At 51.2% G+C, this 14523-nt stretch overlaps 1 protein-coding gene across 4 annotated transcripts in view; it reads right to left on the bottom strand.

The window, feature by feature from the left end:
• The window catches only part of CCDC70 (coiled-coil domain containing 70), a 46397-nt gene that overhangs the window by 30901 nt on the left and 973 nt on the right, over nt 1-14523 (bottom strand). Inside the window, exon 2 of one of the 4 annotated variants that reach the window (XR_011378807.1) lies at nt 11600-11812. The exons of the other annotated variants lie outside the window; for them this stretch is intronic. The gene's annotated coding sequence lies outside the window, so the exon portion shown is untranslated. Of the gene's footprint in view, nt 1-11599; nt 11813-14523 lie in introns of those variants that run through there. 4 annotated transcript variants of the gene reach the window in all.

Genomic DNA, 14523 nt, shown 5'->3' with positions numbered 1-14523 from the left:
GTGTCCCAACTGCTCCTCTTTCCATCCAGCTCTCTGCTATGGCCTGGGAAAGCAGTAAAAGATGCCAAAGTGTTTGGGCCCCTGGACCCATGTGGGAGACCCAGAAGAAGCTCCTGGCTCCTGGCTCCTGGCTTCAGATCAGCCCAGCTCTGGCTGCTGAAGCCATTTGTAGAGTGAGCCAGTGGACAGAAGATTGGGGGGGGGGGGCTGTCCGTAACTCTACCTTAAAATCTAAAAAAAAAAAAAAGGGAAAAGCAATGAAGAGAAGATATCAAGGGGCATGGATATCATGCAATTAAGTTTCCAAAACCCCTGGCCCACAGAAATGTTGCACCTGCTAAAGTACCTTGAGTCAAGCTCCATTTTTTTTTAACTTTTATTTAATTAATATAAATTTCCAAAGTACGACTTATGGATTACAATGGCTTCCCCCCCATACCGTCCCTCCCACCCACAACCCTCCCCTTTCCCACTCCCTCTCCCCTTCCATTCACATCAAGATTCATTTTCAATTATCTTAATATACAGAAGATCAGCTTAGTATACATTAAGTAAGGATTTCAACAGTTTGCTCCCACACAGAAACATAAAGTGAAAAATAATAGATGATTTTTTTAAATGATGATGAAATCAGATCAGACCTATTGTCATGTTTAATCCCAGTGAGAGTCAAGTTGAGAATTGATAATTTCTCCTTTTTTTTTTTTACAGAAGATCAGTTTAGTATGCATTAAGTAAAGATTTCAACAGTTTGCACCCCCATAGAAACACAAAGTGAAATATATTGTTTGAGTACTCGTTATAGCATTAAATCTCAATGCACAGCACATTAAGAACAGAGATCCTACATGAGGAGTAAGTGCACAGTGACTCCTGTTGTTGACTTTACCAATTGACACTCCTGTCTATGGCATCAGTAATCTCCCTATGCTCCAGTCATGAGTTTCCAAGGCTATGGAAGCCCTCTGAGTTCTCCGACTCTTATCTTGTTTAGACAAGGTCATAGTCAAAGTGGAGGTTCTCTCCTCCCTTCAGAGAAAGGTACCTCCTACTTTGATGACCTGTTCTTTCCACTGGGATCTCACTCACAGAGATCTTTTGCCAGAGTGTCTTGGCTTTCCATGCCTGAAATACTCTCATGGGCTTTTCAGCCAGATCCGAATGCCTTTAGGGCTGATTCTGAGGCCAGAGTGCTATTTAGGACATCTGCCATTCTATGAGTCTGCTGAGTATCTCACTTCCCATGTTGGATCACTCTCCCCTTTATTTATTCTATTGGTTAGTGTTAGCAGGTACTAGACTTGTTTATGTGCTCCCTTTGACTCTTAGTCCTTTCATTATGATCAATTGTGAACTGAAATTGATCACTTGGAATAGTGAGATGGCATTGGTACATGCCACCTTGATGGGATTGAATTGGAATCCCCTGGTATGTTTCTAACTCTACCATTTGGGGCAAATCAGCTTGAGCATGTCCCAAATTATACATCTCTTCCCTCTCTTAGCCCCACTCTTATTTTTAACAGGGATCACATTTCAGTTAAATTTCAACACTTAAGTCAAGTCAAGCTCCATTTGTCAATGACTCTTGCTAATAGTGGGATGCCATATGGGATGCCAGTGCTGCAGGTGGAGACTTAATCTACTGTGCCTCAGCACTGGCCCCAGTCTGTTCTTAATAACAGAAAACTTTTCCTTTCAGAAAGTTGGCCCAGAACCCAAAGGTAATTTATTTTAATGAACAAATAAGACCCCTAATAAACAACAATGATTTTTTTTTTCCTTTTGGAAGCCAAATTAAATTTTTATGCTCATCAGAGTGAAGTAAAAACACAGTGAGTTCATAATTATCAGAACAGCTGCAAACAGGGTGATGGAGTCCCAAAGGCAGAAGTTTACTGGTGATTATATCGCCTTGTGTTCAGCTCGCTCAGAGCATGGCTCGTGCCGCCCCAGCCCCCTTTGTGAAACGCATCCAACAGCATCACACTATTGCATTTTGTCAAAGAGAAACCTGAACAGAAGTGAGGTGACATTGCCTAGAATTACCAAAAGGAACCCATTAAAAGACCAGGAAGTGAATTTGGTAGGGTGTGACCTGGTTTTTAAAAACTAGAAAACATTAGCTTGCCTTGGAGGTTAAGTGTTATGTGACACTTCCATATAAGTGTGTTTGGATAAGTTGAACGTGCAATTTACACAAACATACAGTTTACCCAAACAAGACACTTGGCAAAGTCCAGGGAGCTCTTTTTATATTTATTTTAAAATATTTGGGGGCCAGTGCTGTGGTGTAGTGGGCTAAGCCTCTGCCTGTGGCACTGATGTCCCATATGGGTGCTGATTTGAGTCCTGGCTGCTCCACTTCTGATCCAGCTCTCTGCTATGCCTAGGAAAGCAGTGGAGGATGGTCCAAGTGCTTGGGTTCCTGCACCCATGTGGGAGATGCAGAGGAAGCTCCTGGTTCCTGGCTTTGGATCAGTTCAGCTCTGGCCATTGCAGCCATTTGGGAGTGAACCAATGGATGGAAGACCCCCCACTGTGCCTCTGCCTTTCAAATAAATAAATCTTTAAAAAAATCTGGGGAGCCAGAACTGTGGCATAGCAGGTAAAGCTGCCGCCTGCAGTGCCAGCATCTCATATGGGTGCCGGTTTGAGACCCTGCTGCTCCTCTACCAATCCAGTTCTCTGCCATGGCCTGGGAAAGCAGTGGAGGATGGCCCAAGTGCTTGGGTCCCTGCACCCATGTGGGAGACCCAGAAGAAGCTCCTGGCTCCTGGCTTTGGATCAGTTCAGCTCTGGCCATTGCAGCCATTTGGGGCGTGAACCAGTGGGGATGGTGGCAATGCTGGTCCTTTGTGTAATCCAAAGAGAGCAGAAATCCGAGAGCAGGCCCTCCAACAGCGGGTGTGGGCATCCCAAGTGGTAACTTAACTGCCACACCCAACTCCTGCCTTGGGAGCAGAATTCCAAGGAGGTGTCAGGCTGGAGTTGGGTCTGTGTGCCAGGCGCTGAGGTGGTCTTTGTCCTCCATGAGCATTGCTCAAAGCCAAGGGTTTGTGCCCCTGGCTTGAAAGGCAAGCCACAACAAGAGGGAGGACACTGTCATGCCACAGCCCCACTCGGGAGCTGCAGATGCTGAGACAGGGGTGCGAGATGCCCACATGCAGAGAGGAGTGGCCTGGGGCTGGGGGTGGGAGGCACAGAGGAGGGGCCTTGGTGGTCGCTGGAGTGACTGGGCCTGAGAGGTGATTTGCTGCGGGAGCCTGATGAGGCACAGGGGCCAGCTGAGCGCCTGCAATCAGCCAGGCACCATTGTAACGTCGCCTTGTGTGGGTTCAGATGCACTAGGGCCACAGCAGGGAGGGCCGGTCCAAGCCTGGCCGCAAGGATGAGAACATTCTAGTAACTGCCTGCCCAAGCCAGCGTGCATGCCCCAAGGGGAAACTCCACTGCCGGTGCTCACTGCTGCATTCTTGCCAGTTCTAGTTCTAAATCTCCTAAACGAAGCTTCACTCCTTGGTGGCGTTTCTAACTCCAGTGTGTGCACTTTTCATCATTCCTCTCCTCTCCCTCATCCTCTCTCTCCTGCCTTCCATCCCTTCTCCTCTGGCTGCTGTGCTGCGCGCTCACTCCCTGCCCCCACCCAGGTGTCTCTGCTGCTGCACCACTCTGGTGAAGCACCTCCGGTCCCAGGCCCTCCCTGGTCGCGGATGATGACGATGACGACGACGAATATCCCTGGAGGTGGAATGCATGCACAGCTCCTCCATGAGCCTTAGTCTCTGCCTCTGCCTCTGGTTCGCCCTGGGTGACCACTCGGTCTTCTCTGTGTCCCTACCTGATTTCACCCCGCCTTTCCAGCTGCTGCAGGATTACTGTGATAAAGCCCTGTGCTTCTTCAGGGTAGGGCAGGTGTTCTGGGGCTCCATCACACAGTGCCAGCCTCACTCATGCTGTGCAGTGCCCGTGTCCACGTGTGTTCTCAGTGGAGGCTTGCTGCCAAAGAAGAGTGACAACTACACACATGCACACACATACACACAAGCACATGCAGACACATGCACACATGTGTGCAAACATTTGCATGCGCGTGCACACACACACACAGTTTCAGGAGGGGGACTTGATGCAGGCATTTCAGAAACAACAAAAAATGCACTGAATTTCTTAGCAGATTCAAGAAACTCTTGCCAGGGCTGGTGCTGTGGTGTAGTGGGTAAAGCTGCCATATGGGTGCCAGTTCGAGTCCTGGCTGCTCCACTTCCAATCCAGCTCCCTGTTATGGCCTGAGAAAGCAGTAGAAGATGGCCCAAGTGCTTGGGCTCCTGCACCCATGTGGGAGATCCAGATCAAGCTCGTGGCTCCTGGATTCAGATTGTCTGAGCTCTGTCCATTGTGGCCATTTGGAGAGTGAACCAGCAGATGGAAGACCTTTCTCTCTTGTCTTTCCTTCTCTCTGTCTTTCAAATAAATAAATATTTTTTTAAAAAAATTCTTGCTTACGTGGGAAAAGACTTGTTCTTCTCAGACTGAGAATTTTGTGCTCGTGGAAATTTTCAAAGGGATTTTCTTGGGAGATGAGGTGAGAGAGGCACAGAGAGAGTGGGAGACCCTTCAAGTCCCAGTGCAATTTCAGTGACTGTGACAAGAGCAAGGCTGTTGGTGGTGTTGCTGCTGTGGTCTTTCAGCTACAGGTCCCATAAGTTATAGAAAGAGCACAGATTTGGAGCTGGAGTTGTGGTGTAACAGGTTAAACCACTTCCTGAAATGCCAGCATCTATATGGGAGCTGGTTGGAGTCCTAGCTGCTCCTCTTCCAATCCAGCTCTCTGCTAATGCACCTGGGAAATCAGCCAAGGATGGCAGAAGTCCTTGGGCCCCTGCACCCACATGGAAGACCTGGAAGAAGTTCCTGGCTTCTGGCTTCGGCCTGGCCCAACCTTGCCTGTTGCGGCCATTTGGGGAGTGAACCAACAGATGGAACAGCTTAAACATCTCTCTGTAACTCTTTCAGTTAAATAATATAAAATTTTCTTTTCTAAAAAAAGCACAGATTTTCAAACAAGGCATGACTTCCTTGCTATCGTAGTTTTGGTTATTAAAGGGAGAAAGCTGCTCTTTGAATGAATCAAGCTGTCTTTCCTGAGAATTAAGGGGAAAAGTCTCCCGACCCTGGATCAGAAGAGTTGGATCTGATGGGAGGGGACACCCCGAGGACAGCCCAGGTCAGGGAAGTCGAGTCCCCCGTGGGCGACAGCTGCACGCTCTCTGTGCCTCCACTGCAAAGCCTGTGGCCCTCAGCCTGTTTCTCCTCCTGGTTATCTGTGTCCGTCTGTGTGATGTGTGGACGGCTGTGTCAAGGCACAGTTTTCTATGCTTCTTGCCAGCTGCCCGGATTGAGCAGCCATCCCTGCAGGTGGGTTTTGGTTTCTTCACTCAAATGTAGCTCCTCCACTGAGCGACGGGTTCTGCTCTGGATGTGTAGGACCACGGCTGACATCCCCCTCGGTGCCGAGCAGCGGTCCCAGGGCAGGGGTCAGCGCCTGTGGGGGAGCCGTCCCAGGGGGAGGCCCCTGGCTTGACTTTGAGAGGGAGGCACTGCCATGAGCGTTTCCAGAGGCAGTGCCCAGGTGGAGGTGGCACCCGCACAACTCTGCTTCCATCTCACCTGCAAGCCCCGCCACTCAAAATTTAGCGGGTGCTGAGCGCCTTTGCGTTGTTGGGGTTGAGCGGTGGGGATGCGGGGGCTTTGCAACCAAATCAGCAACTCTCTATGGCTATCAACAGGAGGCACCACCCTTATTAGACGTGGCCGTTCAGGCCGTGAGACTCACTCCCCTTCCTAGCTGTGATAGAAAAGGACCCGGGAGTCCCTCGGGAAGTTCCCGTTAGAGTGCAGAAGCACTCCCCAGACATCTGCTCCCTGGAGTCCCGCGAAGTCCGGGTTTCCCGCCGGGTGAGACGGTGCCTGGTGCGCCCTCTGCTGGGCATCTGGGGAACAGCCTTTGCCGTGCCCTCGGCGCGGTGTCTTCGCAGCTTTGGCTGGAGCGGTGGAAGCAGCCCCAGCAGGTGTGCAGCTTGCGGGCGCTGCCTCGTTGGTGGTGTCCGATTCCATCCTCATTGTTCCCTGCGTCACCGCTCCGTAATGGGGCCCGGAGAGAATCTGGAGGTTCAGACCCTGAGGCGGGCAGTGTTCCGGGGAGGGAGTGACTCGTCCACTGCCCCCAGCTGCTTGGCCAGGGTTTGGACACAAGCAAGAGCAGTGGTCAGCCGCCAGAGCCACTTCTGAGTCTCATTCTGGACACAGGTCCATCAACGCAGTCAGGAAAGTGGGTGCCAGCGCCCCTTTGCCCCGCACTCCTCACCCCAGCCCGTGCGCGCTGCCGCCGGGGTGACAGCGCCTCTGCTGTCGCCTGCTTGCTCCCCGGGTCGCTAGTTCACTCAGAGCCTGGAGTGACCCTGAAGGAAGCACGCTGGAGGCGTGGGCGCGGGGCCTGGCACACGCGCTGGGGTTTCACGAAGGTGCAGGGGACTACAGTGGGCGCAGGTCCTAAATAGTTGCTCAACTGTAAAGAAACCCTGAGCATGAAAATGCCTATTAGCAGTGCCTTGGGTCCATCAGCAGCCAGGTCGTGGGTTTCGGGGTTCTGGTTTCTGAAAGGTGTGGCTTTCCCTGGAGAGTAGAAGAAATCTTCATGCTGGTGTAGTGGATGATTTATTCAAATGGGGTATAAAAGTGGCAGAATATTTCTTTCCCACCAATAGCTTGGGTGAAGAATTTCGTTCCTTCCGTTATGTCTTATGTCACAATAAATTTGAAGGCTCTTTAAAGACTGTGGTGTGATAAAATGATGGAAGAAGTCAAGAAAGACACAGTTAAAAACAGAACTATAGGAAATGCGATGGTGGGTAGGACAGAGGTTCTTGATATATGTTACTTCTTTCTATACTGACACACTTGCTTCCCAGCCCACAGTGGAAGGAGTGTGCTCATTTTCATATGTTCACCACCTCATCCCCCAATTACAATGGAGAATATTGGTCACAAGTCTTAAATTTTTTAAAAAGATTTATTTTACTTGAAAGGGAGAGTAGAGACAGAGATAGAGACAAAGATGTAGACAGAGATAGATCTTCCATCTACTTGTTCACTCCCCAAATAGCTGCAATGGCCAGAGCTGGGTCAGGCTAAAGTCAAGGGCTCAGTACTCCATCCCTGACTCCTATGTGGGTGGCAGGGACCCTAAGTCCTTGAAGCGTCTTCTGCTGTTTTCCCAGGCACATTGGCAGGAAGCTGGATCAGAAGTGGAACTGGGGATGGTTTTGTGGCAAAACAGTTAAAGCTGCCCCCTGCAGCACCGGTATCCCATATGGGTGCCGGTTCAAGTTCCAGCTGCTCCCCTTCCAATCCAGCTCCCTGCTAATGCGCCTGGGAAAGCAGCAGCAGATGGCCCAAGTCCTCGGGCCCCTGCACTTACATGGGAGACCTGGAAGAAGCTCCTGGCTCCTGGCTTCGGCCTGGCCCAGCCTCTGCCATTGCAGCCACTTGGAGAGTGAACCAGTGGTTTAATCCCTTGCACCACAATGCTGACCCAGGTCCTAAATTATTGCTGAAATCTGGATTGAACTTTTAGCTTTGCATTTCCTGGTCATCAAAATGTAAAGGAAGATGTGATGACCAGTTATAAATTGCAAACTTTCCTTGGAGTAAGAAGCACTCCTGGGGCGGGCATTGTGGTGCAGTGGGTTGAACCAGCATCCCATATCAGAGCACCAGTCTGACTCCTGGCTGCTCCACTTCTGATCCAGCTCCCTGATAGTATGCCTAAGAAGCTGGCCCAAGTATTTGGGCCCCTGCCACCCATGTGGGAGATGGGAATGGAGTTCCGGGCTCCTGGTTTTGCTGTGCCCTGGCCCTGGCCATTGTGGCCATTTGGGGAGTAAATAAATAAATTTATTTGAAAGTTAGAGTTATATATATATATATATATACACACACACACACACACACATACACACACACAGGGTTAAAGAGTACTATCTTCCATCTGCTGGTTCACGTCCCAAATGGCCTCAACAGTGGGGGCCGAGCCAGGCCAAAGCCAGGAGCCAGGAGCCAGTAGTTTCATCTGGGTCTCTTACATGGCTTCAGGGTCCTAAGTATTTGGGCCATCTTCCACTGCTTTCCCAGGCACATTAGCTGGGTTGGACATGGAGCAGCCGGGACTCAAACCAGCTTCCCCCACTTCCACCCCCATCCCCAGTAAATCTTAAACAAACAAAGATTCCCTCTCTGTAGAAATACAGAGTAAGTCTGGAAGACACTGCATCACTTGCAGAGGGGACCTGAGCATTTCAGAGGGCCACATCTTCAGCCTGCTTTCCAGACTCCCCGGCAGGCTTTGAGGGGTCATTTATTAGGGGCCTCCTAATGGGTGGAGAGATAGGCATGATGAGGCACACTTTGAGAGCAAGGTTCTGGACCCCAGGCCTACAGTCTGCAGCTGTGGGTGGGACCACCTGGCTTAATCAGGGAGCACATGGGCAGCATTTGCTTAAGGTGACCGCTTGGTAGAATCCTCTCTCACCTGGGCGGGTTTTGGTGGGTGAGTGTGAGAAGCCTGGGCCACCAGTGTTGGCCTGGCCTGAAGCAGTGCTGTGTGCTGATGTTACTGGGCCATGTGCACCTGCGGGAGAGTGTCTACCCATGGCTGACCCAGAGGACAGCCATGCCTCTCTGGGGGGAAGATGGAAGGCATTGGAATTCTGGGAGAGATGAACATGCAGACACCTGCTACAATAACTCAAGGACACAGCTGCCTCTGGCTGGGAGGGCTAGGCAATTGTTCCTAGCTGAGAAGAGACTGCAGCAAACATACGCTGTGCTTTGAAGTCATTTCCTTTTATTTGTTCCACGTGGGCATCATTCTGCACACCACGCTTTGCCTGCATCTACAGGAGTGACAGTCAAACGCCATACAAATAGGACCATTTCACTGAGTTGGCCACAGCGGTGCTGCCGAAACCTCAGGAGGCATCGGAAAATACCTTAGGACTTTTCTCCAGTGCACAGTCGCAGCCCCCAGAAATTCTGATTCTGAAAGATGGCATGTATCCAGACCACGCACATGCGTGACACACATGCACACAGGCCTGGGCTGTCTCGGGCCAGGCCCGGCTTGGTTATTTCGAGGGCATCAGGCAATGTCATCTGTGTCAGTAAGGAGGAGGCCACGTGGCCAGCCACTTTCATTTTGCTCTAACTGAATCTTGTGCTTCCTTTCTTTGTGGGCATTTTTCATTCTTGATGAAATAAACTCTTCTACAATCTGCTTCCCCAGGCCTTTCCTTGAATACCCTGGCGGAGGCAACTCCTCCAGGCTTGGGTTCCGTGAGACCCCAGAGGGACTCTGCACACAGAAGCTGGCCACGAGCAGGGGCCTGTTTTAGGCACATTGTGCTCCAGGGACTCCTTGTGCTCAGACTCCTGGGCTGGATAGATGCGTCTATAGTGGAGAGGCTAGAAACATGGGTTAACGGGAAATCCTTCTTAGTGATTCTAATGGTCATGTCTCTGTTTATAGAAAGAAGACAACAAGTCTGTCTTTTCTAGAGATGGATTTTCACTAGTACACATTTCAGGAGGAGGATGTCTTCCGAAGACCCACTCTGTTGGTTTCCCTGGGGTGCTTCGCCACAGCAGTCAGCTTCCGAGGGTTAAACTCACTGCAGAGGCACAGGAAAGGCACTGGGCCCTCTGTGTTCTGAGGGCTTGCACGCACAGCATGTTCTGACCTGTGACTCGGGTGTCATCCCTCTTCTCTGTCACTCCCACTCACCCCTCTGTAGAAGTCCCCCTCCCCAAATAGAGCAAGACAGCTGGACCCATCAGACCGGTGACAGGGACAGCAGTCCCCTGTCCTCACAGCGTGGGGGAGGACACAGCTTGCCACGCACTCAGGGTCAGAGTGACCCAGAAGGGCTTCGGAGTCCTGCTTTGTAGTGGCAAGAGGCTGTGGTGGCCCTGGGTCCTCACAGGAGGGTGTGAGTGGCTTGTCTGTGTAATTGCAAGGGCTGGCAGGGACATGAAGCCGATTAGGTTTGGTGACCAGGGAAGTACAGTCCGACAGAGGGACCAGCCAGGGCTGGAGGGCAGCCTTCCCCAGTGGTTGGGCCTCTGGGCTCTTGGGAGGCCCGAAGATGTCAAAGCAGTGCAGGGAGCCATGGGCCCTACAATCCACTCTCCTGCATCGGTCCTCGCATTAATTGGCCTTATTCCTTGGGTTACTTAGTCCTGGACTCAAATGGGGCTTTGCATTTTTCTTAACATCCAAAGCAGAAAGGAGGAGCTGATCAATGAGAAGATACACATTGTCCATGACGTTCAAGAAAAAAAATAAGGCCCCTGTGCCACAAGGCCTGGCCGGGTCGAAGCTCCTCCTGTCCCCGTCGTGAGCAACCGTCCAGTGACTCACAGCAATAAAATCCTGGCAGTCTGGATTCTTTTCAACTCATTTTTTTTTCTTCATTGGAATATTGCAGCTTCTAAAGTATTACATAGCCTGTGTTTTTCCATAGCCAAAAAAAATGCATTTCATAAACCGGTTTATAGGTTGTAAATGTGTTTCTAAGGAAGCCAGTTTTGGTTCAATTTCCAAGTCATGGGGGAAGGGGGTAGCCCAGATCCCCTCCCGCCCTGCAGCCCTGCAGCAGGTGTGGTGGTTAATGGCTCCCACCTGCACCTGTTCCTGGGGCCCACCTGTGGCTGACTGGGGCTAGCTACCAGGAGGTGATGGGAGTCACTGCTTGCTGTCCTCCTCACCCCTACCTCGTAGGTAAGGATGGAGCAGGAAGAAGGGCAAAAGCTCAACCCCTTGTTACAGGGCTGGTCAACCCCCTGTGCTCCAGGGCTCTCGGGGAGATGGGGCGGATACTGCACTTCATGGGCCGCCACATCCCAAAGTCTTCCCTTTCTCTGTCCTTCTCCCCTCATTCTCAATCCTGTTTCTCCTGAGACCACGCCCTCAGGACGCTGCATTACACGGACCCAGGGAACCCGGCTAAGCCACGAGTGGTTCTCAACAGCTAGAGGCACGGGATAAATCACTAGCATATTCCCTCTTTCTTTTCCTAAAATGTCTATTTTAAAAATTTGTTTTTATTGTAAAAGTGATACATGCTTTGACTAGAAACTCAAAGAACATCAAAGGGTGGGGAGCAAAATAGGAAAAATGTCAAGCTCTGCCCCAAGTCCCAGTTCCAGTTGCCACAAAGTGCCCAGTGGGATGAGGCATTGGCAGAGCAGTTAAGATACTGCTTGGGACACTCCCATCCCATATCACAATGTCTGGGTTTGAGTCCTGTTTCTGTTTCCAATTCCTGCTTCCTGCTAATGCACACTCTGGGAGGCAGTGGTGAGCCACTTGGGTCCCTGCCAGTTACATGGGAGACCTGGATGGAGTTCCTGACTCCAAGCTTTGGCCTGGCCCAGCTTCTGCTATTGCAGGTCTTTGGGGAGTGAACCAGCAGATGAATGGAATATCTGTCTCTCTGTCTTTCAAATAAATAAATAGATTTTTACAAGAAAGTACCCTGCATTCATTTGTTAGTACCCCATGTGATTTTAATCATATGTGCGTAAGTCATGCCAGACTATTCCTGTCATCCTGTGGCCTGCTTGCTGCACTCCCTGGATCATGGATTTCTTTCTGTTATCCCTGCAGAGATCTGCCTCCAACACCAACACGCGCTATCTTCCTGACACTTGCTGAAAGGGGCACGGTCTCTGTACCTGGCAGGCTGTATCCTTTCTGGAAATCAAAATAGGAAAACCAGTAATGTGAAATGTGATTTTGCTACACGAACAACTGAGAGGTGAGTGTGAGAAAGTGTGAGGGGTCTTCAAGAAAGTTCATAGAAAATGAGTATTATGAAAATGCCATGCATGGATTTCAAATTGTTTTGCACCTAAATAAACTTACCTTTTATTTCTCGTTTCCATAAACTTTTAGAAGTAGCCTTATATATGAGGTATTGAGTAGTAAGCATTACAGAGATGGAAAAAATGGTGGCTGCCAGGGGCTGGGGGCAGGGTGGGGTGGGAGCAGGTTGAGGGCTCAGTGTTTTGTGAGCACAGAGCGTTGGATGGAGGATGAAGAAGTTCTGGGGATGGGTGGTGGTGAATGTATTCTGTGCCACTGAACTGCACATTTGCAAACGCTTAAAGAGGCACATTTTGAGGCCTGCGCTGTGGTGTAGCGGGTGAAGTCCCACCCATATGGGTGCCGGTTCGAGTCTTGGCTGTTCCACTTCCAATCCAGCTCTCTGTTGTGGCCCGGGAAAGCAGTAGAAAATGGCCCAAGTCCTTGGGCCCTTGCACCCGCCTGGGAGTCCCAAAAGAAGCTCCTGGCTCCTGGCTTCAGATCAGTGCAGCTCCAGCCATTGTGGCCATCTGGGGAATGAACCAGTGGATGGAAGACCTCTCTCTCTCTCTCTTTCTCTCTCTCTGTCTCTCTCTGTAACTCTGCCTTTCAAATAAATAAATAAATCTCTTTTTTAAAATGAAGTTGTGCATTTTATGTTATGTGCATTTTACCACAATTAAAAATGTAAAAGTTGGGGGCTGGTATTGTGGCACATTGGGTTAAGCCACTGCCAGCATCCCATATTAGAGCACTCGTTCAAGTCCCAGCTGCTCCACTTCCCATCCAGCTCCCTGCTAATGTGCTTGGGAAAAGCAGCAAAGATAACCCAAGTACCTGGGCTCCTACCACCCACATCGAAGATCAAGATGGGGTTCTGGGTTCCTGGCTTCAGCCTGGTCCAGCCCGAGTGGTTGAGGCCATTTTGGGAGTGAGCCAGTGGATGGAAGACCTCTCTCTTTCTTTCTTTCCCTCTCTCTCCCTGTCACTCTTTCAAATAAATAAAATAAATCCCTTTAAAAATGTAAAAGTAATGTATTCTTCAGGACTCCCAAGCCAGGCCTGTGCCAAATGTCCAAATTGCCCTGTATGAAACAGCCAGCCAGGGCAGGCTCATGCGCTCATCCAGTGCATACATCAGGGCACATGAGCCCACAGGCTCCAACCGGATCCTCGCCTGGCTGATGGCAGGTCTCAGCGCAGAGTTCAGTCTCTGAGCACCTGTGGCTTGGGAGGTGGGGAGGAAAGCTGGCAGAGCGAACCATGGGAATCGCAAATCACCCAATCACACCTGGGAACACATCAACCAACCCCAGAGGCTGAGGGGACGATAGTGGAAGCTTCCAGCCCCCACAAGTTACTAAAAATAAGAACCTGCAGAAAAGCCGCCACCGGACATGTCCCCTGTCCTGGCGGAGAAGGGGTCGTGGACTGTCAGACTGGGTCCTGGCTCTGCACCCTTCTAGAAGTCTGATCTTATACACTCTGCTGCTACCATTCCTGGAGCTTCATTTGTAAGGAGCTCAGGGCAGTGCGGGGCACATGGGCAGTGCAGTGTGAGTGCTGGCTTATTGCTCCTCCCTCCCACGATGTGAGCACTGCACAGTTATGGAGTGGGGAAACAGAGCGCGGAATGTCTTCTGAAGCGGCGTCGGACTGAGCCCTGGCCTGCTGACTTCCAACCGCGGCTCCTGTCACCCAGCCACTCTGCATCCACTTTCCACTCCCAGCCTGCGCTGCCAGCCCTTCCCCTAGAAGCCAGTGCTGGCCCCACGCAGTGCAGAGAGCACTGGGCTAGGGCAAACTCTGTGCTGTCCTGGTCCTCCTGCTCCCCGAGGCCCAACAGAGGGAACCTGCCTGTGCACTGGGAACAGAGCCTGCTTGCTATCAAGCAGGAGCCCTGAGACATAAAGACCCCCCACACCAGTCTGTGCAAGACTGACCTGCCAGGGGCCCCCGCTGCCCCACCCTGGGCCCATCTCAGTGCCGTGGGTCTGTTCCCTAGAGGGTGGACAAAGCTGGAGGAAGAAACTGGGGGTGTGTGTGGGGGGGGAGCTGGGGGTGTTTGCACGCTTTTTGTCTAAGTGATTCATGCACAGGTTACAAAACGCCAAGGCACAAAGGCGTATTATTCCGTGTGGGCTGAGTCCCTCCCCCCAGCTTTGGCGCCCCGCGGCCAAGTTCTTGCCAGACTGAGACCCGCACTATGTTTGGAAACCCTCCGGTCAAATTGATTTGTTGTTTAGGCAGTTGGTTCTCACGGGCCACAAAGAGCCCCAGGGTGAGCCCATCTGTGAAAGCTGCCGGGCACCGAGGGCCGCCGGAGGCTACAGGGCTACAGTGGTGGCCACCGTGGGGGAGGCGGAGGGGGTGGCGTCCACTGTCCCTGCTCCGCCAGTGTGTGCTCCAAAACACAGTCACCTTGGGCTTCTTTTCAGCCTTTTGTGATTGAGGCTGGGAGCCCACAACACACCCCTACCCGCCCCCCCAATCCTTCTTGTCCTTAAGAAAAACCCACAGAGGCAGTGTCAGGCCCTGTGCATTGGTCTATGCTGAGAGTGACAAGGATCCGCATCAGGGCCGTCTCTTCCACCCCCTGC

Source organism: Oryctolagus cuniculus, chromosome 9, assembly GCF_964237555.1.
Source record: "Oryctolagus cuniculus chromosome 9, mOryCun1.1, whole genome shotgun sequence".
In the NCBI taxonomy this organism is placed as follows: Eukaryota; Metazoa; Chordata; class Mammalia; order Lagomorpha; family Leporidae; genus Oryctolagus; species Oryctolagus cuniculus.
This window is presented reverse-complemented; position numbering and strand designations above follow the sequence as displayed.